Here is a 26,256-nt window from a genome sequence, read left to right as displayed (position 1 = left end):
AAAAATAACTGTAACTCAGCTTTTGCTTTTACATGTGGTAGTTGAGAGCATAATGGTGAAATGTGCACAGCATTAAATCATGAACTAGTAATGAGCACTACAGAAGAAAACAGGTGAACTTAATGGCTGCATATTCATTTCTTCAACAAAACTTGAGACAAGCAGAGCGCACAAAAACAGGACTACTACATGATCAATTAGGCTAAATTCAAAACATTAAGACCTCAGATTACTGATTTTTTAATTATCTTGTCACCTTCAAAAACTCAGCCTTTAGGCCTGTTTTATTATTCTGAGCTTACGTTCTTCAATCTCACATTTCAAAATACCATACATCAGGAACAGGGTTTTGTTTCCCATGAGCACATAACCTGTTCTGAACTCAGCCAGCCCCACACATGAGCACTACTTGCGTTAAGACAAAAACAAGTAATTGTTCTGGGCAATTTCCTTCTAAGGGAACAGAGGGCTCCATATGCCAACTAGTCAAGTAATCCAGAGACAAGAAGAGAAAGGCAAAAGCCCAGCCAGAACTCAACCTGGCCATTGCTGTGAGGGATAACAAAGAAGTTTTCTACAATTATACTAACGACAAAAAGAAAGGCATGGAAAACGCCCACCCTTTATTGGATACACTGGGGAACATTGATAGGAAGAATGAGGAAAAGGCTGAGGTACTTAATGCCTTCTTGGCCTCTGTCTTTAATAGTCATCCTCAGGGTATTCAGCCTCCTGATAGGGATGGAGAGCAGCACCAACTCCTCATAATCCAGAAGGAAGCAGTTAAGGACTCATTATGCCACCTGCACACTCACACATCTATGGGATCAGATGGGATTCACCAGGGAGTGCTGAGGGAGCTGGCAGAAGTGCTTGCCAAGCCACTCCATCATCCATCAGCAGTCCTGGTTAACAGGAGAGGTGCCAGACAGTTGGAGGCCACATAAAGTCTGTTCATCCTTAAGTAAGTATTATGTCCACGCAACTATAATCAAAACCAAAATGTCCTTATATTATTTATTAAAAAAAAAATAAACCTCTGTTTTTAATTTTGTTCATACTCTTCTTAGTCAAGTATCATTAAGACAAAACATAGTCTCTATTCTGGCAACAACAAAACTATTCACCTTTTTCATGCATGTTCTTAAGGAAGCATAGATAATTCCACACTTGAAATAGCTGTCAAGAAAGAAGGGCCTGTGGATGTAAGCTCTGCTTTGTTTTTTTCCCAGCAAAACCCTTCAAGAGATTTCCGTGTTCTAGACAGGAGCTGTATTTATTACGAGTGCCATGACACACATTTCATGTCCAAGGCAGGACAGTTTACCATTTTTCATAATCTTTTGTTCAGTCATTCCCTCACTTTTTTAGTTCCTGTGACAGTACCCAACTAACATGAACAGAGACCTTTTAAAACGCTCAAAATGACACAGCGATATTTAAAGTCAAAACACCAGCTGACAATCTTCTGTACGTGTGCTCTTCAACAGTGCTGACATTCCTCAGAAAAAATAGCTCCCCTTCCTTCAGCCTCCAACAGGAAAACTACTATTAGGAACATGTTCCATCTCTAATAAGCTGATCTAAAGGGAGTGGTTTTGGGAATGTCTGCGCTGCTAAAAATGAGAAACTCTAATAAAGTGTCCTCAATTCTACTTAAAGAAAAGAGTCAAGTATGTGCTTTCTGTCACTAGCAAACAAAAATTTCCAGCAAATATACACACAAATAACTAGGATTTTTTCCTACTTTTTTTTTCTCCTAATCAAGAAACAATGACAATGATATGGCTTCTGTTTGATCCAATACATCTACCCACTCATTGGAAAAGGGAGATGTAAATGCAAGCATCATACCAGAACCTGTGTTCTCACAGTTACCTACAAGTGTGGGTGCTCTGCATATCCTAGCAATTTACCACTTTGTGGGGGAGCAGTCTCAGTACATTCATAAGCACCACTCATACTAAAATCAAATACAGTCCTAAACTCTGTTGGCTTACTCCAAGCCCTCCTCAGGAGAGACCGTTCCTAAATACATGTAAATATAGCACATTGCCTATCACTGCAGTGTTTAAATCCCATTTTAGCTGCAGAGCTTAAATCCCATTTTATCTGCAGAGCTGTATCTGGCACAGTATGAATTTCATGTAGCTTTAAATATAACGTTTGCTTCATGCTGATCTTTGTTCTCATAGTTTTATTCTTTTTCTTACCCACTAGCCCAATGCTTTGGGTGTTCACTGAAAATATGGAAGATCTTCAGTTCTCTCTTCTTCCTGAACGGGTTTAAACTCTTATCATTCAATTCATCATCTGTTTCAGTTTGGACAGAATGTAGCAGTGTTCCTTTAGCCAAGCAGGTGGAAGGATAAAAAGAGAAACTGTGGCCAAGGAATTCAAGCTTTTCTTGGATGAGGTGAGATGTGGTTTCCTACCTGATGCTCTGCTGGGTTTGGGGCAGAACAAATAGGCTGGGCATGATGTGGGTGACAACTAACTGAAAAGCTATTAATAGTACATGGGAGAAAACTAGCTGAGTTCCACCCCGTGCTGCAGACATCCTACTTCAAATCAAAGATTCCAAAATATTAGATATCTAGATGAGGTGTAGGCTAACATTGCATTATTTCAGAAGAAAGGCAAAACAAAATAACATCACCAGAGATAAGAAACTTGCATATATAACAAAAGCATAAAGTATCTGGTATTCCCTTAACTTACAGTCTTAACACAGATACTTTATATAACCAAAAAAGCAAGTTTAGAATTTACATACAGAAGCTCAAGAGAAAATTTCTAGACATCATATTATGACTGATATCACAATCAGGTGCAGCCTTCAATCACACTATTCTGCACACCAACAAAGCCTAGATCAAACTCAAAAGCTAGAATTTAAAACTTATTGAAGCATTGAAAATAATGGCCAAGCTGGGATGGCAATCACTGTCCAGTGCTCTAAAGGAGATCTCTCCTCTCAAAGTTGCTACCAGGCATCTGGGTAACACTCCTCAAACTGGAGAGTCTGAATGACTACATCATCCAGCAAATCACAGTCCCACTGAACTCTGTGACAAACAATTAGGACAAAGCTTCATAGAAACATCACATCACTACAGCCAAGAGTGGGGCTGCCCCAGCCCCAGCCATTAGGCACCTCCCTGGGGATGGAGCAAGCCTGAAGCGGTCAGCTCACAGGTGGGTCCAGCTCTGGTGGCCTGCAGTGGTGCCCTGAGCTATAAACAGGGTCTGGGAGCCCAGAGGAAGGCCAGAAAGGGATAGTCAGGCCTGGAAGTAGCCTAAAGGTCTGAAGGCAAGCATGGCACGTGGTGAGAAAACTATGATATTGCAAGTCATTCTAATACTCAGTTTCAAAATCCAGTATTAATATGCTGTGACCTCAGAAACAGCTTGGCTTGAGACCATGAAGGAGGAGACACCTCAGAAGACCTCGCCAACCCTCAGATCCCATCGCCCTCCTTGATCCTGAAAACTAATACAAACCTCCAGTAAGTAACTTTGCGGCTCCTTCTTTCCCTTTTCTCATTTCCTGCTTATTTAAAGATGCTCACAATATCTGATACAGGCTGCCAGCTCATAACCTTTCCAGACAAAATTATGATGAAACCATTCTCTATTAAATTAAGGAAGTAATGCTATTGACAACACATTTCACCCCAAACACTAAACTCCAAGGACTTCCTAACAATAAAGAATCAAATCAGGATTTACATTCAGCAGGTATTTTTGTTGATGAAGTAGAAATAAAGAAATTATTTTGAAAGTTTGAAAATTTAAGTACTGGTTTTGAAATCTACATTACAAATCAAACACACCATAGTTCACTTGTCTTTGTTTCCGCACAAATCCTGCTTTCTAGTTTTAATTGAACTCATTACTTACCTGTCAAAAAGAAAAAGAAAAAAAATCTGACTTCAAAACAGGTGTTATGAACACATGGCATAGCTATCTACTTAACCACAAGCCTATAATAAAGGTAAGTGATTTTACAGTGATAAGAACACACAGCTCAAAAAAGTGAAGTTAGAATGCCTAAAATCAAGTGTCAGAAATTAGAAATATTTTGAAGCATTCCAGCTAACACGGAATTAGATCTCTATTAATAGTTCATAGAAGTCCACAAAATTACAATAATCAAAAGATGCTAAAAGCAGAATTAAAAATGTATTACCAAGTAACCTTTCCAAGCCTCTACAGATAGGTCTAAAATGATTCATTTCCACATGACACATTATTCTTACAGCTAATATTTTAGCAACCAACAAACAGTAACTCCCTGTTCTATTCCATCAACATACACTTACTAAAAAGTAGCACGCAAATTTCTCATACTCCCATATACTTCCCAGATACAAACAGGTTATGCAATACTAAGGGATACAATTATGTTATGCTAAAAACCTGTATGTTTGAATTTATATGACCACTTCATTACACATTATATGAAATACATTAAGTGAGCAACAGGAAACTGAAGTAGTTTAAGTTAACACGTTTCATTTGTTCATCATGGGAGTGAGTAAAAGTACACAGCATATTTTACCAAGGTACCTTGGCTTCTTTTGATTGTCTGTCTTTATTTGAAAGAGTCTGGGGGCAAGCTCCTGAGATGGTAGAAATTGCTCTGTGCGACTGGGGCTTTGTCTCCCCTCTACTCCCGTGTAATGAAGGGGTAGTTAATTAATTGCAGGATGATATTTTTTCCACAATAAATATTGTTGATTTATTTTGATATTCATAACTCTCACCACCCTTGATTTAATAATAATGGGTTCTTTGCACAGTCATGGAAACTTTATACAGCTAATAAGTAGAATCTTGAAACAATGTGCAAAAACATATAAACATTAACTGAAGTGGAAGATTCTTGCAGTCAAATACTGCTCGCGGTCACTGTACTGCTTGCCCACTAGATGGACTCAAGGAGCTCCTTTCTGCTTATGGCAGAAGGCAATGGTGAATCACAAAGAGGCTCCACCCAGATTTGGGAAAAGCTTAAGTCTTGCACAAGGCAAGAGGCTAGAGCTTGTGCCTTGTGCTAAGCATGTGTACCTTGTTTACCACAGGAGAAAAACATGCCTGGGCAAGCCAGTACACGTGTAAGCCTATTTTTGGCCCATCAGACCTACCATGACATCACAGTTTTTTATGGGCAGGCTGCCTTTAAGTCCCTGTTTAATTGCAAGAGGTTTTCAAAACTGTATCTTGTTTTTTTCCATTCCTCTATGCAACACTAACTGCTCTTGAAATGGTTTTGTGTTGTTCCTGAAGCAGGAAGATTTTAATGGTTACCTGGGACTGTTTTTTGAGTTGGTTTTGCTTTATTTTATTTTGCCTTATCATAGTTCCTGTTTCCAAAGTATCACATTCATTTCACTCTTCCTCTTACGATGTTTTAAAGGTTTACACAGTGACAGTTCTTGACATTCAATGTACTGAAACTGTATTACAGAGATAAAATTTTTGCTCTCAATGTTGTAGGCAACACTTCTGACTTTGTACCCAAGGCGGTTTTTGGAAGATACAATAATTTATTACCTTATGAATAAGGGAATATAAATGTTGAATCAAAGGACTATTTTTAAACCTAACAATCCAGCTCAATTTGGTTTTATTTGTCTTTTGGGTTTCTGATCTATTAAGACACATCTATCTTCCACTTCAAGACATATTTACTATTGCAAACAAATGTTATTAATAAAAAACAAATCTGCACATCTTGCAATCGTGGTTCTCTATTACAGTTTATCTAGGGATCAAAAGTTTTAAAGTCAAATACCTAGGCTGTGAATCTGAAATAATTAACAGCAGAAGTACAGAGTGCTTTGGACTCCGAACTACAAATTATAAAGGTCCATGTACTTACTGAAGATATGTACTAGTAAGAAGATGATTTGCCCTTTGTCTGTTCAAAATATGATTCCTAAACTTTTGTTCATTATGTTCACACATTTGGTACAGCAGTGAAAAGCTGCTGAAAAATTGTTCATTAGAGTCTGCTCTCCCCAGGACTCAGAGTAAGAAGCCTTAAAAACTCTATCAGAAAATTCTCAACTTACAGTGGCATCATAAGGATCAAAATCTCTATCAAGCACTGCAGTATCACCATTGTGTACTGTTGGCATGCCCAGAATTCTCTGATGTCATGCCCAAAAGTCTCTGTTACCTGATTAGATTTGGATGCTGTGACTCCACCTGAGGTAGTTTCATACACACTGTACAAATACATATATATATATACACACAATATTGCCATGAACGTTGCCAAGCCCTTGCATTTTAGTTTCTATATACATGCACATACACAAATATGTTCAATTTGGTTAATTCATATCAATTTTTACAACCACTAAAATGTTACCTGTGCTAATCCATCCAATCTCCATAAAAATTATCTTAATGTGCCCATACACAATCTGAGAAAAAGCTTCCTCTACATTCTATACATCTTTGGACAGCACAAGTAGATTTGCAACTTGGGGTATTATATGATATATAGTAGTTGTTAAAACTGTGCTCCAACTTAGATAATAAGAAATTGCCTGAAGGTTCATGACCCCATACTCCCAATAAGAATAAAATAAATAAAAATAAAGAATACTAATACAAATAATAAATCAATATGAGTTATTCAAAGCCTCTCCAATTTGTAACTCCTTTGGAAGGGGTTAAGTTTGTGTGTGTTGGAACTGTTGACAATATACCAGCAGGTCTAATTTTCCACTTTTCCTGCTAAGAATTGTGCCATAATTCTATTTTGATTACAACCTTTGAGCACCTATAGTGCTGAGCCTAAGGAAATAACTACATCATAGAAAGTTTAAAACAACAGCTATGTTACCCATATATGATCTAAATAGACATCTGCCTAGAATTCACAGCTTCCCAACCAACTGCTTAATTACAAAGGCACAGCTTGATGCAGAGATTTTTTCCACTGTGTATTCACATAACAGCTACCTTAAAACACAACTAAAAAAGTGCACTGCTAAATAGATAGAATTAAAAAATATAATTGAAAAGAAAAAGGGTCACAGAGAGAACAATAAAAATCAGAAGTCTCACTTCCAGTTCAGGATCTAACTTTTGAGATAATATTGTTCTCCTAACGCATGGGAACTTGAAGTTTAACAAAATAAAAGCCTAATAAGAGGCTAAAAATTTGTCTTAATTGCGTATTAGGAAGACTGGAAGTTTTCCTGTTTCCACTACTACTGCAAAGCAACTCTACACATTAAATAAAGTTAACATACGCTCACTTATCTTAACAATTACCACAGTAAACCCATTTTGGAAGTGTGCCTTACGTTCACCAATTTAAGAAACAAATATGTTTCAAGTACTGCCATAGACCTTCTGGTTGTAGAGTTCAACTTTTTTTCTTTTTAAATCTGTTTCCATTTAGGTGGAATGTTAAAAAACAACAACAACAACAACACAACACCAAACAAACCTACCAAAATTCACAAAAATAAACAAATGAACAAACAAAACCCAACCAACAACAAACCACAGTCCTCTTAGAGAGACATTCCAAAGAAGATGACATTTTCATGGAAATTTACCTGGCAAGGTAACATTATTCAGGTAAGTATTTTCCTCAAACAAGTTTACAGAACTCCCTAATCATTCAAAACAGTACTGGATTAACTGTACAATTTCAACAGTTTAATACCCTTGGCTTAGTTGCCCTTTACAGGCATAGAAACCAGAGTCCCATTTACTCTCTTATGCTTTATTTTTCTCCATTATCACTTTCTAGAAAAAAGACAAGAAAATAAATCCTCAGCCATCTTTGTTCTAGTTCCTCTTTAATCCTGAAGCTATCATATAATCAGCTTTTCCTGCTTTTATCCTATCAATATGTTCTTCATTTTTATGTCCCCACAAGTTCACTTTCCTTCAGTCTTATTCCCCAGGATAGATGTTTGCTCTTTTGCATGACAGATATTAGTAGTCCACATGTACCTGTGTTTTAAAGGTTGCTATGATGAGGAAAGTGAGATTTCCAGACTTTTGCTGTGGCCTGAATTGACCTCAGTAAAGCCTAAGCAGATCTTTCTAAATGAACTGGGAAACACTTCTGTTTTTCTTCATGCTACAGTTCATTACCAAATATACTGCAAATACCTCTACCAAGGGAAGGTTTTGTCTGCTTTTAAGTCAAGATTTGCAACTGTGGCTCCTTCATGCATATCTAAATGACTGAGTATAAGAGATAAAAGATTTGAAATAATACACTGACTTCCTCCGTGTCAAAAATTTACTCTTGAGGTATGAAATTATGCTATGTGAAGCATAATTACAATTGGATTACAAGTGAGCATAATCTAAGTTAATTTTACTTCTGCATCTCAAACTTATACTATCTTTCTCCCCTATAGAAACATTCATCCCTAAACCATATCTCATAAAATGGCACAACAAACATGGGAAGACCTTAAAGAGTATTTTATACTAACATATTCCATTAAAAAGACCAGTATAGGTTAGCATTAATTATGGGTGTGTATAACACTGATTAAATCCCTGATTTTAATAAACTTATGCTGTTATTTACCTGTCACTACAGTCAGAACATATTCGGGCAATTTCTGGCAAGTTCACCAAGAACATTCTCTCTAAAATCTGTTTCCAAATTAGAAATTAATTCCCCCTCTTTAGTACAGTCTTGCATCATCCCTGTCACAATCGATAACCCTTGGAGCAAGAATCATTTACCCGAACAATTCATAATAGTAGGGAAAAAACAAGGAAGAAGCTAAATATATCAATATACTGAAAAATAAATAAAATCTTTTCTGTCACCTATGCTTCAATAAGCTCCTAGACTCAACTCAATGTATATTTAGCAGAAAAAGATAAATGTCTCTTCACAGTAAGCTTAATATAAACTTACAATGAGCTCATTGAGATGCTTTATGAGCATACAGCCCTAAAGTACAGGTATTATAACAACATTACGTTATCTAACCTAGTAGCAAAACACAAGTAATATGACACTGGTATTCATCAACTTAATGTTGCCATGGACTAAAGGCAACATAACAGTAGAGAACTAACAACATTCCCAGGTCCCAGGATTCATACTTGTATCTCTTCCTAATCCATCCACTCCTACCTCAGTGTGCTCACACAGGACAAGTGTGCTTATTTAATTTCATGTTGTTCAGTTAGGAAGATTAACAGTGATATTGTCCAGAACATCTATGGTGAAGGTAATATCAGCAAAGATGATGTAACAAAAAGCATAGTAGACCCTGAGAAGGGAAAATGGATGACTAGTTAACCAACCTAAAGGATAAAAGGAAGAAAAAAAAGACAAAGAAAAAATAGGAAGGAAAAATATAAAGAGGAAGAGGAGACATCATAAACATCAAGACAAAAAAAGACAGTAGTTTCTTCTGATCTTCTTTCACCTTTCTCTTCTTTTGCTCCGACAGACGTTTTTAGATTTTAACTAATGCTATATCACTTACAAAGACATTAAAGAATCTAGAAGTATGAGCTCATCATTTTCCAGCATTTCAGAGACCTTAACTTTCTCATGACCTAAAAGGATGACTTCCTTTCCAGAATAAAGATACTCCATCAAACGTTCTCCACATCAGTACAGACTCTACAAGATCACAAGCTAATACTAGAGCATTCAGAAATAAGAGATCGGTCACAAACAGAATCTTCTCCAATGTTTTATATTAATCATGAACTTGCAGATGAACATTCCAAATGTTCTGTAAGACAGATTATTACAAATATTTAAAGGCAATAATAGGCTACTAAAAAGATTGGATTTAAACAAAAAACAAAGAGAACAATTAAATAGAAATGCACTTAAAAATCTTGGGAATAGCCTAGCAGGGAGAGGCAGCTACCTTCCAAATCCAATGGAGTTACCTTCCAAGGAAACAGAAGACCAAACCATCTGTGAACTTTCTGACTCAACCAGTTGTGGAGATCGAGTTTATTATGCACAGCCCTACCTTGGTTAAAGAAAAAAATAAATGAGCAAAAGGCCAATTGATTGATGTCTTACACTCAATCAGAAAGTGCAAAGAAAAGAAAAACTTTTTAGAATGCAGGTAGTGATAGGAATAGGAGGAATGGAGCAGAACTCAAGTGGGTGGATTCAGAATGGATTTTAGGAAGAAGTTCTTCACCCTGAGGGTGGTGAGATACTGGAACAGGTTGTCTAGGGAGATGATGGAAGCCTCAACCCTGGATGTTTTTAAGGCCAGACTGGATGGCTCTCTGAGCAACTTGATCTAGTGTGAGGTGTCCCTGACCGTGGCAGGGGAATTGGAGCTGGATGAACTTAGAGGTCCCTTCCAGCCCTGACAATTCTGTGATTTATGCTCAAGTTTCTTGCAAAAGCAATGACTTAGTTTTGTTCTAAAGCACTTCTAACATTGTGTGTGCTTACTAAAAGCAACTTCGCATCCCAGAGTGTGCATTTTAAAAAATAACAGAGAACAAATGAGTTGTTATCTTTCAGTATGTATGAGATCGTACCTTCAAGATAAATCATGTAATACTCAGTCTCCTGCAAGTAGTGAGGTACAATACTCTGCACCAGACCCCATCAGAGTACCTCAAGCTTAATCATTCACAAATAGCAAGCTAGAGAATATACCCATACAGGTCACACTAAAGAATACACAATTTACAACTCTTTTCTGTCTTCTAGTAAGCTCTACAGATCAAAAAAAGCACCATGCAAAACACCCAAGACATGGATATGAATATAAATAAAATGGCTGGATGTGATGGAAACTTGTTTTAATCACAGTAAAGGTTCACATTTTAGAAACTGCCTTCAGAAATCTCATCACCCAAATAAAAACCCTAAGGAAATAACAGAAATCTCTCTCTAATTATTTTATGTATCTTTAAATATTACATTCAATATAAGATTATGCAAACTATTTGCTTTTGCCCCATCAAAATAACATGATGATATTTTCAGTAGGAATTTCCCTTATTAAAAATAAACCCCAAAGCTTGGATATTTAACATATTCCAATAAGCATGATAGTCAATTTTTTTTTATAATGAGATTACACTTTACTTTTCCCACACACACAAATATTGAAATATTTAATTCTGCAAGCATCCAAATGTTTCAAAAAGAACACCACAATGTTTTGTTGCAATACAATTTGTTGTTCTGTGTGCCTACAAATAGCACTGTTATGAAAAGATACTCTGATTAGCTTGCACCAGACTCTGTCGGAATTCTAGAGCTCTTGAAATAAACTGAAAATAGACTCCAGCTGTGCTGCTGCATCAGTTTATTGTTCATTTCTAGCTTAGGAATCTTTACAGTGCAAAGTACAGCCAGAAGCATGTTGCTTTTCTGGGGAATTCCCAAACATGACAGTCTCTTGTTCTTGTAAGACTCAAGACAGCATGAAGTAGACACACAGAGCTCCTTTTGCTTCCACGCAGGTTCTCAGTTTCACCCATGACAGAGAAGAGGTGGAAATGGGGACACCCTTATGAAATGAGTAGGGGGGACAGTTGCAAACTGCTGCTGAGAGCACGAACGGGAAAGAGGACAACCTACAGGCAGACAGAATTTCTCTAAAGTCTTGGGAAGACTGAAAGGGTATCTGATCAATGTCCATACGTAGCTGAGAGGCGGATGTCAAGCAGAGGAGACCAATCTCTTTTCTGTGGTGCACAGTAATAAGACAAGGAACAATGGGTATAAACTTGAACATAAAAGATTTCACCTCAACATAAGGAGAAACTTCTTTACAGTAAGGGTGACAGAGCACTGGAACAGGCTGCCAGAGAGACTGTGGAGTCTCCTTCTCTGGAGACTTTCAAAACCTGCCTGGATGCATTCCTATGTGGCCTGCCCTAGGTGATCCTGCTTTGCCAGGGAGGCTGGACTCAATCTCTAGAGGTGCCTTCCAACCACTACCATTCTTTGATTCTACGAAAAGCTCAACAAAGCACCATGACTGCCTGTGTTAGACTTGTGCTGCATACAAAAATACACAATTTTCCTGCTGTCAGAATTCAGATCATTGCCTAGAAGCTTTAATCACAAACACAACAATGTGCATCACGTGGAGTTAATCGTAACCACCTAAAAGCTGGAAAATCAGAATGAAGGATTCCCATCCAGCCTGCTGTGTGTCCTGTGAAATCACTGAGCACTTCACAAAGATCAATAACTGACTTCCATTCAAATTTAGAGAGAATAGCTGTAATTCAAAATGCTAAAAATCTTGCATGTGATTCAATGAACAACCTGGGTATAGAGAAACAAACACTCTTTTTTAATTAAGTATTAGTTCTTGCCTCTCAAAGAACACAATAAATCAATTCCTCTACCAGAGGAATACTGCATACTTTGTTATTCTGATCTTACCCTCTTCCTGGTCCTATAGCTTCTCTCTTTATTCTAACCTTCACGTAAACCCTTGATCATTTCATGCATGCTACCCTGCCTCCCATTGAGCTTTCCTTCCTTTTCATTTTCATTTTATCCAGCCTTTCCTCAGAGGGCAGCTGTTCCACTCCATCTTTGCAGCTCCATGCTTGACTCTTTCAAGCAGTTCCCAAAGGTCTTTCATGAGCTGAAACACCCAGAACTGGACACAATATTCCAGATGCAGCCTCCCCGGGGCACAGCAGAGAAGGAGAAGAACCTCTCTCAACCTACTAACCACACCTTTTCTAATACACCCTGGGATGCCATTTGCTTTCTTGGCAACAAGGGCACATAGCTAACTCAGGGTGATCCTGCTGTGCACCAGGACCACCAAGTCCTTTTCCTCAGATTTGCTCTCCAACAGATCAGCCCCCAAACTATACTGGTTGATCTTTCCCAGAGGCAATTTTTTCACTTGATCTGCATCATTTTTTAAGGCAAAGGATTCACATAACTTTTAAAATCTACAATGCTCTGTCTATGATTAAAAAAAAAAAAAACCAAGCATGATTAAATGAAAGGGGATGATCTTCTCAGGAGAAATACTGATGACAAATTAATTTCATAGAGAATAGTGACCCTTTGCAAATAAACACTGTTAAAACAAAATGTATTCTTTATGAGTCAGAAATATTTCAGATTAATTTTCTTGGTTTTTTTTTAAACTCCAAATGCAGGCTGTTAAAAAAATCCTTAAAAATGGAAATGGAGCAGAAGAGCCTCCATTCCCCTAAAATGGGTATTAGAATTACTAGTTCAATGGCATCAATGCATAAAATTTAAAAAGGCAACTGGATGCCAAATGACACAGCAGTCTGAAAAAAATCTCATCTCTAGTAGTAAGGTCCAAAGCAATCTACTGATAGTAATGGGAGTACCCACTAAAGTTATGAAGGAAAATCTGCTAGAGACTTCTATGCAAGACTAAATGTGCATAGTAAGGGAGGGAAATTTGTGTATAGGAAAGGAAAAAAACTCTAGAAGTAATTGTTTTTTTTCATATTTGTATCAAAGACTTTTTACTGTTACTAAATTGAAGGCCAATGTCAGTAAAAGTGAGGAATTCCTCCTGGATAAGTGTTTCATGATAGACTAGGCTCACGGGAAGTTAAGAGATCGGATGGGACCTCAGGAGATCTTTGAGTCCGACCCCCCGCCAGAGCAGGACCAGAGAATATAATGCAGGTTGCACAAGAACACATCCAGACAGGTCTTCAAAGTCTCCAGAGGAGACTCCACAATCTCTCTGAGGAGCCTGTTCCAGTGCTCTGTGACCACTACAGTAAAGAAGTTCTTTATCATGTTGAGGTGAAACTTCCTGTGCTGTAATTTACATCCATTGCCCCTTGTCCTATTACAGGGCACAAGTGAGCAGAGGTTCTCCCCTCCTTCCTGACCTCCAGCCCTTGCATATTTATAAACATTCATTAAATCCCCTCTCAGTCCTCTCTTCTCCAGAAAAAAAGAACCCAGGTCTCTCAGCTTTTCCTCTTAAGGCACACACTCCAGTCCCTTAATCATCCATTGGACTCTATCAAGTAGATTCCTGTCCCTCTTGGACTGGAGAGCCCAGAACTGGATGCAATACTCCAGGTGAGGTCTCATTAGGGCAGAGAAGAGAGTGAAAGGAGAACCTTCCTTGGTCTGCGGGACACACTCCTCTTAACGCATCCCTTCTTGGCCACAAGGGCACATTGCTCTGCCATGGATAACTTGCTGTCCATCAGAACTCTCGGGTCCTTCTCCACAGAGCTGCTCCCAGCCTGTACTGGTACAATTTATTATTCCTTTCTAGATGCAGGACTCTGCACTTATCTTTGTTGAGCCTCATTAGGTTCCTCTTTGCCCATCTCTCAGTCTGTCCAAGTCTCACTGAATGCCCACAGAGCCTTCAGATGTATCAGCAGGACAAGATTGATACTCTGTATAACTATTAACACTAAAAACTGATTACAAAGAGAATGCATAATGAAAGTAATAAAAATAAGCTAAGATAAAGGGCTTTGCTCTCCTTTTTTGTAAGGGACAAAAATGCTTCCCACTTCTTCCATCTGCTTCATTTTTTTACACAATAATTATTGGTTCATAATAACTTCACAGGTGGGGAAAATGGAAAACATTTTCATGTCTTTTAGAAAAAGAAAAATGAGGCAGAATCCACTCCTCAAAACAGAATAGTGCATTGAGACAGCACTTAGAAAAAGATAAGCAGTTAAACAGGCATTTAGTGAAACAATGCAGAAATCAAATCCCCAGAGATGCTTCCCAATCTCTAAAACAATGCAAATTATCAACTCTTGGAAGTTAAAACTAATTAAAAACTGTGGCTATATGTTTTTTCTTACTATCATTCTTCAGCTTTGAAAGGCAGAGGTATAGGCATGTGGTCTCTAAGAAACTCAGTCTAAAAGAAGTAGAATACTATTAGAGACAGGTTCAGAGTGATATATTAGCACTCTTATCAAGAGAAACAGGAAAATGTAGCTACTGTTATATACACAACTGTTCAGAACTAAAATTGTTAACAATTCGCCTTTATCACCACCTCAGAGTATTACTCCTACCAGTCTTTGGCATTATAATTTGTGTAGCTGCCACCAGAAAGTGAACATAGCTCTGTCCCTGGCAGCACGAATGGCAAACCCACATGAACAAAGCTCTTGTGCATCCCTGGTTGTTACTACATGACAAAACTGAACAAGATGACAAATTCTTTCTGCACAGGACAGGACAACTTTCTGTACATATGAAGTGCTCTGGGACTCTTACAGGAAAGAAGTTCCCACTTGTGTTGAGGTGGAATCTCCTGTGCTACAGCTTATATCCATTGCTCCTTGTCCTATCACAGGGAGCAAGTGAGCAGAGCCTGTTCCCTGCCTCCTGACACCCAGCCCAGAAATTTATAAACATTTGTTAAATCCCCTCTCAGTGTTCTCCTCTCCAGACTAGAAGGCTTCAGGTCACTCAAGCCTCTCCTCATCAGGCAGTGTTTCAGTCCCCTAATCATCCTCACAGCTCTCCCCTGGACTCTGTCAAGCAGATCCCTATCCCTCTTAAACTGGGGAGCCCAAAACTGAAAGCAGTACTCAAGATAGGATCTCACCAGATCAGAACAGAGTCAGAAGAGAACTTCCCTTGATCTGCTGGACACACTGATATTGCACCCCAGGATCCCACTAGCCCTCTTGGCCACAGTCACCTCTTACATCTCTAAAACACTATCAGAAAGAAGTGCTACCCTGGCACTTGCTTCTTGAAACCTGATCCAGGAAAAAATTAATTGTGTGCTTTAATTTAAACATATGGTTACACTGGGAAATATTCCAGAATGTGTTTTTGTACCATTGGGGACAACTTTTTTTTTGTGTCATTCTTTCTGTGGATCCTTTCAACTTCCAGAATCTACTTAAAGCACTAATAATTTGAAGTTATATCACAGGATCACATACTTTCTGGAGATACCATGTAATACCTCCAAAATGGATCATGTTAGATCACAGATCAAATAATGAGCTTGGACTTGACAAGCAATGTGACAAGACTACGGTGTTTGAAGCAATACATAAAAATATAGCTCTATATTTACAACAAAACAAAGGACTGTGAGAGAGGTCAGTATTCTTTAACTATTAGCCAAATCATAATTAAATGCCATCTTATCTACTGAAGTGACTCTGGATAGCAATATTTTATTTAGAGAGAATTAGCCCTCCAAAAGGATTTCAAACTTCAGTTTGAGTACCTACTTGGATTCACCCTCAGCTAAAATTAGCCAAGTAAGCATTTAAGCTTTAGAATCTAAAATAATAACACTTGTGCAAATTTTAACAGGTTTTAATAATAGAATTTACAGAAAATCTTCTATAGGAGTCCCTATGGAAGATTATAGAATAGTTAACTTACATCATTGGTACAAGACAAAATCTGGCTAGCCACTGAAGACCTACAAGTATTCTTTCCCTTCTGCCCGAGGTATTTTTCCCTCGATCTCATCATTTGTTTGTTCCTTTTTTAAAAATTATTTTTTCTGACCAATCATTGAAATGTCAAATAAGATATTAAAAGAAAAAAAAAAAAATCAATCAATCTTTGGATATAGAGCTCTGTTCTCCCTCCTGTCTGCTGTTCCTACTCTTTAAAATCCTACTCTGGTTTTGCCCTAATTGCCTCTTTCCGACATCTGTTCATCTCTCTTTTAAAAATTACTCAGTGTATTACCTCTGAGTTGTAAAAATAGCATGGATCCATGAATTTTTGTCTACCAAAGTTGGCAGATTCAAACTTTATTTGAAGCCATTTGTTTTGCTTCCCTGTGGCTTTACTTTCAATTATTTTTAATTTTCCTCTTTGTGACTTTCATCTTTTTCATCTCAGGAACTCTTAATACTGTTAGCATCTATTTGGACCCTTAGCTCAAAACTAGAGTAATGTCTAGTCTAGAGAAGACTGAGAGGAGATCTCATTACTGTGTATAAACATCTGAGGGGTGGGTGTCAAGTGGATGGGGCCAATCTCTTTTTGCTGGCCCACAGCAATAGGACAAGGAGCAATGGATACAAACTGGAACACAGAAGGTTTCACTCAGCATGAGGAGAAACTTCTTTACAGTGAGGGTGACAAAGCATTGGATCTGGCTGCCCAGAGAGGTTGTGGAGTCTCCTACTCTGAAGTCTTTCAAAATCCTCCTAGAAGCATTCCTGACTGATCTACCCTAGGGGATTTACCTTAGGTGATCCATTCTGTGTGATCTACCCTAGCGGGTTTGGACTTGATCTCTGGAGGTCCCTGCCAACATCTATGTTTCTGTGATTCTATGATCTTGCCTCTGTTTTTCTTTCCATCTCTACAATCTGGTTTCATTGTTCTTAGTACCATGTTGCTAATATCTCAAATTCTTAAGAGCCCATCCATCATTGAAGTGCCTCTGATTCAACAAAGCACTCAGGCACATCCTTAGTAGACAAACTGACTCTTCATTCTCTTCTCCAAAGTGTCTCAACTTTTCATATTTTCCTTCTCTTCATTTCAATCTCTACAGTTTATAGAGTCTTACACCATACACAGCCTATGCTTGTTTTCAGGTCAGTGACATCAATAATGACAGCCAGGGTCTAATTAATCTATTCTGATACAAGGTTGCTAGATTCTGCTCTATCTCTGGAGTAAATTGCAGACACAAATGACAGAAAAGTAGAAATGGCCCTGTATAAAAACAAACAAATAAACAAAAAACAGAAAAAAAAACCCCAACAAACAAAAATCCACCAAAAACCACAACCAAATAACAAAGAAGCAAAAACTACACTAATAGAATCATGGAATCAACCATGTTGGAAGAGACCTCCAAGATCAGCCTGTCCAACCTATCACTCAGCCCTAGCCAAACAACCAGATCATGGCACTAAGTGCCTCATCCAGGCTTTGCCTGAACACCTCCAGGGACAGCGACACCACCACCTCCCTGGGCAGCCCATTCCAATGCCAATCACTCTCTCTGCCATCAACTTCCTCCTAACATCCAGCCTAGACCTCCCCTGGCACAACTTGAGACTGTGTCCCCTTGTTCTGTTGCTGGTTGCCTGGGAGAAGAGACCAACCCCACCTGGCTACAGCCTCCCTTCAGGTAGTTCTAGATAGCAATGAGTTCACCCCTGAGTCTTCTCTTCTCCAGGCTAAACAACTCCAGCTCACTCAGCCTCTCCTCATAAGCAATTAACAAAGCATTTTAAAGATCCTTGCTGTGCCTTCACGAATTAAAACATCTATTGCTAGGCCAGTTAATTCTGGGAAAATACTTCAAAGCAGTCACTATCATTACTGCTACAATTAATTGAGTGTTTCAATAATGCAAATCACTTGCAACATTTTATGCTGAGAATAAAAATCAAGAATTCATACATTCTCAGAAGCCACGCAAGAAAAATATTACGTTGGAATTTAAGCACAAGTTCTCTTCTCAGCATTCCATACTGGGTTTAATAAAACCATAAATTTTAAGACATACGAGCCGACAGCTCTAAAAACAAATTTAACAATCAGTAATGTCCTCAAAAAGCCATTACATTTTGCAATGCAGCCAACAAGGCTATGCACTGACACTCTATAGCAACCACTAAAAAAATCTTCCAAAACCTCACAAAACCCAATGTATTTTTAGTGCTTAAAAAAAAAGCCCCAACAACAATAAAAACATACATAATTACAAACACATTTAAATTCTTGGCTTCTTTTAACTGGCAAAAATTGGAAAGGAATGCAATACGGGGTCCTTCAACCCTAATAAATGGCACAGGGTGAGAGGCTTTCTGTCAATCAGGTAGCCCTAAGCCAAATCTTGTAAACAGAGGTCTCCAATTCTCTGTTTGAACCATCAAGAGCAGCCTGTCTGCTGCACTGAAGAGCAACATGGCAGCTAGCTCTGGCTCCCATTCCTTCAGAAACCCAGGAGAGGCAGAACAGTCTAAGTGGTAATGCTAATACTGACATCTAGTTTTTCCTATAGATTAGTTGGACAAGCAGATTCCCCTTTCACAGAATCACAAATTCTAGAGGTCGAAGGAGACCTTCAGTGATCATGAAGTCCAACACCCCTGCCAAAAGCAGGATCACTCAGGGTAGTTCACACAGGAATGCATCCAGGCGGGCTTTGAAAGTCTCCAGAGAAGGAGATTCCACAACCTCTCAGAGCAGCCTGTTCCAGTACTCTGTCACCCTCAATGTAAAGATGTTTCTCATGTTGAGGCAAAACCTTCTCGGTTCCAGTTCGTACACGTTGCTGAACACCAAAAAGAGATTGGCCCCGGCCACTTGACATCCACCCTTCAGATATTTGTACACATTGATCAGATCTCCTCTCAGTCTTCTCTTCCCCAGCCTAAACAGCCTCAGGGCTCTCAGTCTCTCTTCCTAAAGGAGATGCTCAAGTCCCCCAGTCATCCTTGTGGCTCTCTCTTTGCACATGAAGCTTTTCCAGGCTGAGAGGACCCACCATGAGCTACTGGTTCTTTGCGCTCAAATCCCATGAAAGCAAGAAAGGATCACGCTTCTCAGAGCTATTTTTTTCAGTTTGACTGATGAGTCATGGATTGTCATAATTTGAATTACACTTTCAAGCTCTTCTATAGAAACACAAGGACTAAAAATACGTGCTTTTAATAAGAGCTGAGCTCCTGCCATTGTCACATGGCTCCTCAATTAGTCCATTCTCCCTTCATTTTGTTTCCTCAAGGCTTGGTGAACTGTAGTTCTGTTTGTGACATCAGGCTCATTTCCACAGCAACCAATTGAATTATCCCCCAAATCTTTATAATAGAGAATAAGCAATAGGAACAGATGAACTCTTAAGAAACAAAGGCTTCTCACTGTTTACATGCAAATGTCCATAGAAACAACCAAACAATAAAGGAAAAAAAATATGGAAGATACATAGAAACAGAGGAAATGTAACAAAGGCATAATTAAAGTTTATACTTTTTACAGCGTACAAATACACATTCTGTAATTTTTATGACCATATGTCAGATTTGTAATAATCACAATATGTGTTTAGTGTCAGTAACAGCTGATGCTGCAACACCGGGCCTTAATGGCCAGCAAAGTAGATCTGTGCAGCTTCAATTCTAGGGTGCTTTTGACTGAGGAAACATAAACCATGGTGAGATGACACCATTTGCCTTTCAGGATTCTAAGGCAGGATGTATCTTTGCCAGCCACCATACACCATGGATCCCACATCCGCAGAGACTTGAGAACTAAGGTTTCTATTTTGGACTTTGTACACATTCTTTGGATTGGTTTCTCACAACAACACCCTTGGAAATGGAAATGCAGAGTCATTGACTTGCTCTGAAGGCTTACTCATAATTCCCTTCTATTGCAACAAAGGCTCAGCATTTGAGAGCATGACTGTATCATTTAAGAGCTATGGAGCTACCTGCATGTCTAAGATGCTACAAAATGCTACTGCTAGTGCCAGAGCTCCAACTTAATCTCTCCCAGATACCTGAACAGCCAATATGCCCTCAGTGGAAACATTAAAAACTTAGTAACAAAGTTAGAAAATAACACTATTATCACAGAACCTTAGAGGCTGGAAGGGACATCCAGAGATCATCAATTACAACACTCCTACCATAGCAGGATCCCCTAGGGTAGTTCACATGGGAACACAGGTTTTGAAAGTCTCCAGGGAAGGAGACTCCATAATCCCTCTGGGCAGCCTGTTCCAGTGCTCCACCACCCTCACCGTAAAAGCAGTTTGTCCTCATGTTGAGGTGAAATCTTATGTGTTCCAGTTTGTAGCCATTGGTCTTATTGCCGTGGACCAGTGAAAAGATATTGGCCCCATCCACTTGACACTCACCCCTCAGATATTTATAGATACTGATCAGATCTCTTCTGGCTTCTCTTCTCCAGACTAAATTGCTCCAGGTCTCTCAGTCTCTCTTTGTAAGGGAGATGCTCAAGTCCCACAGTCATCTTCATGGCTTTCCATTGGACTCTTTCCAGCATGTCTCTGTCTTTCCTGAACTGGGGATCCCAAAATTTGACACAGTATTCTAGGTGCAGTCTCAGTGGGGCAGAGTAGAGGGGGAAACAATCTCCCTAGACCTGCTGGACACACTTTTCTTGATGCACCTGAGGATGCCATTGGCTTTCATGCCCACAAAGGCATATTGTGTCCCAATTATCCTAAAACTGAAAGTCAAACATCATCCATTCTCAGCACAACCAGTGCAATATCTGTATTAAACCACTGTGTTTCACTGCTTAGTAAGACTGAATAAACATTCCAATCTTACCCACGTATTGCAATCCCCTTCTCTCTCCCCTCTCCCCCTTTTCCCTAGGATGAAACAGATGCACAAGATTGTTGAAAGTAAAGAAACATTTTGTAGTAGGCTATCAAGCAATCTTGATGGGACAGTGTCCTATACATTACACAGCAAGCATGGCCAGTGTTACCCTGTGCTCAAATGATGAGTCTGTAATAATAACAGCCTCTTGCAACAGTATTTCGTCTCTGGAGCTTGAGATCAACGCACCTTGTAACAAGCTGCATCATTTTTTCCCCTCTCTAATTCCTCTAACATTCTTTCATATGAGATCTAAATAGGTTAAAAACATGGACACTTTCACTAGCCTTCCTAAGGCGCACAGATGATGTGCATTAGCACTAGCACAACTGAGACTATTTGCTCCGTAATACTTTCGTCAATCCTAAATGACAGCTCCAAGTTTGAGCCATTGTGTTTTTGACCCCACTACTCAATCATTCAGGAAACAGAAGCAGCTATTTAGGACAGGGATTAAAGCTAGAATCAGCTCGTGTTTTATTGAACTGACCCCACTTTGGACCAATTTGTCAAGATCTTGACAAATTTTAAATTACAAGTTTACTCTAAAGGCCAATTGACTTCTCTACTTTTACTATACAGAGTAGATCTCTTTTTGTTATGAAAAGGCCCTTGACTAGCAGTCTCCAGACAACAGCATGCAGCAGCAACAGCAGTCCTGCATTTTGCTGGCCACAATTCCTTCATAACTCCTGAACAAGCCAAGTATTTCTGAGAGCATTCACTACTCTGCTGAAGAACAGGGGGTTTCATAAACGGTAGAGTGTGTCCCAATTTTGCCATATGAACTGCATATAAACACACTAATTTCCTTTCTTAAAACACTTCCATGAACTAGCATACAAAGTTTTTTGCACTCAGAAAACAGAAGATACTCAAAGGCATTCCTCACTGTGACAATTCAAAGCTCTAGGAAAGTCACGAGTTCCTAAAAGACTGTTTTAAATTAGACTATGTAGTAGCCAGAGAGGGACTAAAAGGGTTCAAATGCATTTGCCTTTGTCACAAAATAAAGTAACTCCTGAACCCTTTGATAGACCTTTTAGTTAAAGGGAGGAGGTCAGTACTGTTCTGAATTGTCCCTTTCCCTATATAGGCTGTTGTACTTAAGTTGAATACCTTTATTCATCACGGGCGTGGAAGCAGGAAACAAGTTCTTAGCATTCCATTTGACTACTACAAGAAGGTTCTTCCTTACAGTTGTAGACACAGTCAGCATGACACTGTTTAGTTTAGACAAGTTAACTGGAGAAGTGACCTCATCATGGGTGTGGAAGCAGAAAACAAGTTCTGCAGACACATGAGTATTCCACTTGACCATCATTGGAAGGTTCCTTCTTAATCACAGCTGTGGATACAGTCAATATGACACTGTTTACCCTTGCCAGCTTCACTGGAGAAGCGAGTGTCTGGGTAAAAGCTCATCTACTAGCCATAGATAGGCACGTATCACAGCAAGGACCTCAAGAATTTTAAGTCATTTGAAGGCTCACCTCAAAGATGCAGATTATACTGCATGACTGCTCATTTATCAGATTTTTCCCTTGAGAAATGCTCTGCTTAGCACATCTCATACCCTCTTCAAACCCCGCCACAGAGAAGGAAAGAAATTTACTTACAGTTCTGCAGCTGACACTGGTACACAGATCTCCACCTCCCACAACAACTTCAGCTATGAAACAATCTTTACAAGAAAAAGAATTCTGTCCTGGATTTCAGTCTAACACAAATACTGCAGACTGCATATAACCACCTTCCTTTGGGCACAGTTCAGCACTCAAAAAGAATAAATCTGACTAAAGCTGAAAACTATCGGATATAGTATTTCTGTCCCATTCACTCTAAATTGGTACAAAGAAATATGCACTAGGGATATAACCTCACAGGCATTTGTGCTAGTTTGAGCCTAGCCAGCTAGAATGTTTTGGTGAGAATTAGATTATAGGCTCTGAAATGGAAAGAATGGTGATGTCTACTTCACTCATAGGCTTGCTGAGATGTATAAGAACAAGAACACAAACATAGATAACAGAGTTGCTCTCTGTCTGGGGCTGCGTGAGCTTCTCTCTCCAACCTTAACTGAGCTTCTCTCTCCAACCTTAACTGCCACCGGTGTGACTAATTCATCTGCTTCCTAATCTCCCTGGCCAACCCTCAAAACTACCTCGAATATAAGGCAAGTCTGGGATAAGGTGGAGAGGTGGGAGGAAGGTGAAAGGGTGGCTGGAGCCCCTCCTGGGGACTCAGGTTTCTGGGAGGGCTGTTGCGTTTCTGCATTACTTTTTAACTTGTACATTTCTGTATATACATTGTAAATATTTGCTTGTATATTGTGCTGAACTGTGAATATAAAGCTTCATTCAATTTCCAGAGCCACTGAGTCTAGTCTGGGTGATTTTCCAAAGCATGGAGGGGTGGGTGGGTACACCCAAACCATCACATCCTTACATTTTGGTGCCCAAAGTAAAAAAAAAAAATTACAGTGTCATATCAATATGCAGAGCTCATAGTTCACCTCTCAGAACTCAGAAGAACCCCTCAGAAGCAAGTGACCCACAAAACACTTGAGAGGGGCTCCAGTTTTAATGGGTCAGACTTCTAGTCCCCAGTCACAGACTCAGAATTAGGGATTAAGACTCCAGGAACCCAAAGTCCTCTTTTTCTAGGCACTCCATTTCCAACAAGCCTTGCATGCAAAGAGGTGGATTTCTCACTAGATTCACTGTCCTTCTCCATAAAGTTCTCCTAAAGCATACGATATTGTACAGGCAGCACTAGCAGATTGCACCTTAGTGCTTAAGATGCTTCACCAAAACTTCATGAGAATTTCATTTCCTCCATCTTTACTAACAGCAGCAGAAATATCACACTCCTAAAATACAATGCTCGAAGTAAAACTCAGTAATTACCAGTAATTCTCTCTCCACTTTCCAAATACCCCAAAAATAGCTCTTTCTAGCAATCAGTATTCTTTGATGAGGACTATCTCCTCATTAGAATTAGCACAGGGACCCTCTGAGGGATTGCATAATAGCCCATAGGTACCAGTGATCAGCTGCCACATACATGAAGTTCCCCACAGTTTATCATTTATACCCACTGTAACAGCAAATCTTTTCCATCTGTGAGAGCCAGATTCAACCCCATCCAAGAGTCTCTGGCAACTTATATCTGGGCCAAAACTTCTGCTGACCTCCCTGTTTCTCTTCAGAGACCTTTTTCACAAGTTTCTCCTTCTTGTTCCCCTACAAAATCCTAACACTCCCTAGTTCTTGCAGTAGCTATTGATGCTACATCAAAAGATGCTGCAGCTGCTGATGCTGTTCCTGTTCTCACAGCCATTTCAGTAGCACTCCAACATCTATTTCTATCTTCAGGCTGTGACAGTCTGCCTAAATTCTCCTCCACCACCCTTGGAAAAAAAAAAAAAAGAAATCTGCTGCCAAAAGTTTTGCAAAAAAAGTCTTTTTTGTGGCATTTTCCTCAGGGCACATTTTGCTAACAAACTCTAAAGAACAACACAAATCTCAGCTATTTCCCCAGAGCTCACATGCTGCCAGAGCTCAGAGGCCTTTTCCTCTGCCTCTCTTTGCCTACCAAGGGAAGGGTAGATCTTCTTTTAAAATCCAGCTTAACCATGACACAGCCTTGCTCCAGCTGTTTCAAATCAATATTTTCTCACCTGTTTTCAGAGCGGGATCCTCTAAACTCCCCTTAATATATAATTTGCACTACAACAGTCATAAAACTTTATTTATAAAAAGGAGCTGTAACATTCACTTAATAAAAAAAGATGCAAAATCCCCTGTCCAAACTAATCAGACTTTCCATACAGATAATAATCACAATGAAGCTATATCTACTGTTTCTCTCTAACATCAGGCTGCTGTTAAGGAATAATAAAGAATTAAACATATGACTGCTACAACAGTTTAGAAGCAACTCACACCTGCATGTACCTTACCCTATGCAGTGACATTCTGATGCAGAAAAAAACATACATTGCCTCTTTACACATTTTCCTCCCATCACAGTCACCACCGACCATGAAAATCTAAAGGAGAAAAAATGTATGCATTTTCTTCTCTGGAGTGTATGCATTTCCCCAGAATCTTCAAGATTTGGTGTGGACTACATTGTTGTAGCTGTTGTTACTATTAGATAATGGACACATCAGTTATCCCTACTTCTCTTTATTGTCACTTGCTCTTCTGAGGCATTTTTAAACCAAGCAAAGACCTAAGGCAATATATTTCCCAATGTTCTTTTTTTTTTCAGAAAGAGAGCAGATTTTTAATATGATCAGCAAGGACACAAAGGAACTGTCTTTGGAAATAATTGCAGTTAATAGGCAAATGTGTGATTTTTGCAAAGAGCCAAGCATTAGGTAATATGTTCCTTGAATTCTAGAAACAGACTTTCTTTTTTCTAAAGTAATATCTAAACTGTTCCAAAATAGTCATTTAAATATGGCAATCAGATGAAAAAATGTCTTAAACTGGAAGAATAAAGTTGCCTTGAATCAGGCTCAAAAATAATTCAGTAAAATGAAATTATTAAATTAAGATATTCCTTGGATTCATTTACTGGATGATATTAATTTCCTATTAAACTCTGAGCACTGCTTAGAGGAAACTGTTTCCTGATAAAGAACAAGTGGTAGAGAACTCATTCTCCTTTGCTGTTCAGTTACATATACAGAAACTGAGAAAAGCCACAATGTAATCAGAAAGCAATTTTACATTCAGGGTTTGTCTTCACCAGACAATACACTTGGATACAGCTAAGAACTGCTCTGTAAATAAGGAATGAAGAAGATAGGCAGACAAGATGTGCTATGAACTTCTCAATGGAATACCAAGGACTGTACCTGCACACAGAGCTAGGAGCAGGCCTTGTTTGCTTAGCTGTACTTGCAAAAGCAGACAGGCTGAC

At 39.0% G+C, this 26,256-nt stretch overlaps 1 protein-coding gene across 12 annotated transcripts in view; it reads right to left on the bottom strand.

Annotated features, from left to right (window-relative positions):
- Positions 1 to 26,256, bottom strand: part of DGKB (diacylglycerol kinase beta) — a 477,946-nt gene that overhangs the window by 286,406 nt on the left and 165,284 nt on the right. The gene's annotated exons all lie outside the window — the stretch shown is intronic.

The sequence above is a fragment of the Pogoniulus pusillus genome, chromosome 28 (genome assembly GCF_015220805.1).
Source record: "Pogoniulus pusillus isolate bPogPus1 chromosome 28, bPogPus1.pri, whole genome shotgun sequence".
Taxonomy (NCBI): domain Eukaryota; kingdom Metazoa; phylum Chordata; class Aves; order Piciformes; family Lybiidae; genus Pogoniulus; species Pogoniulus pusillus.
The sequence above is the reverse complement of the archived record's forward strand: the minus strand, read 5'-3'. Positions and strand labels throughout refer to the sequence as shown.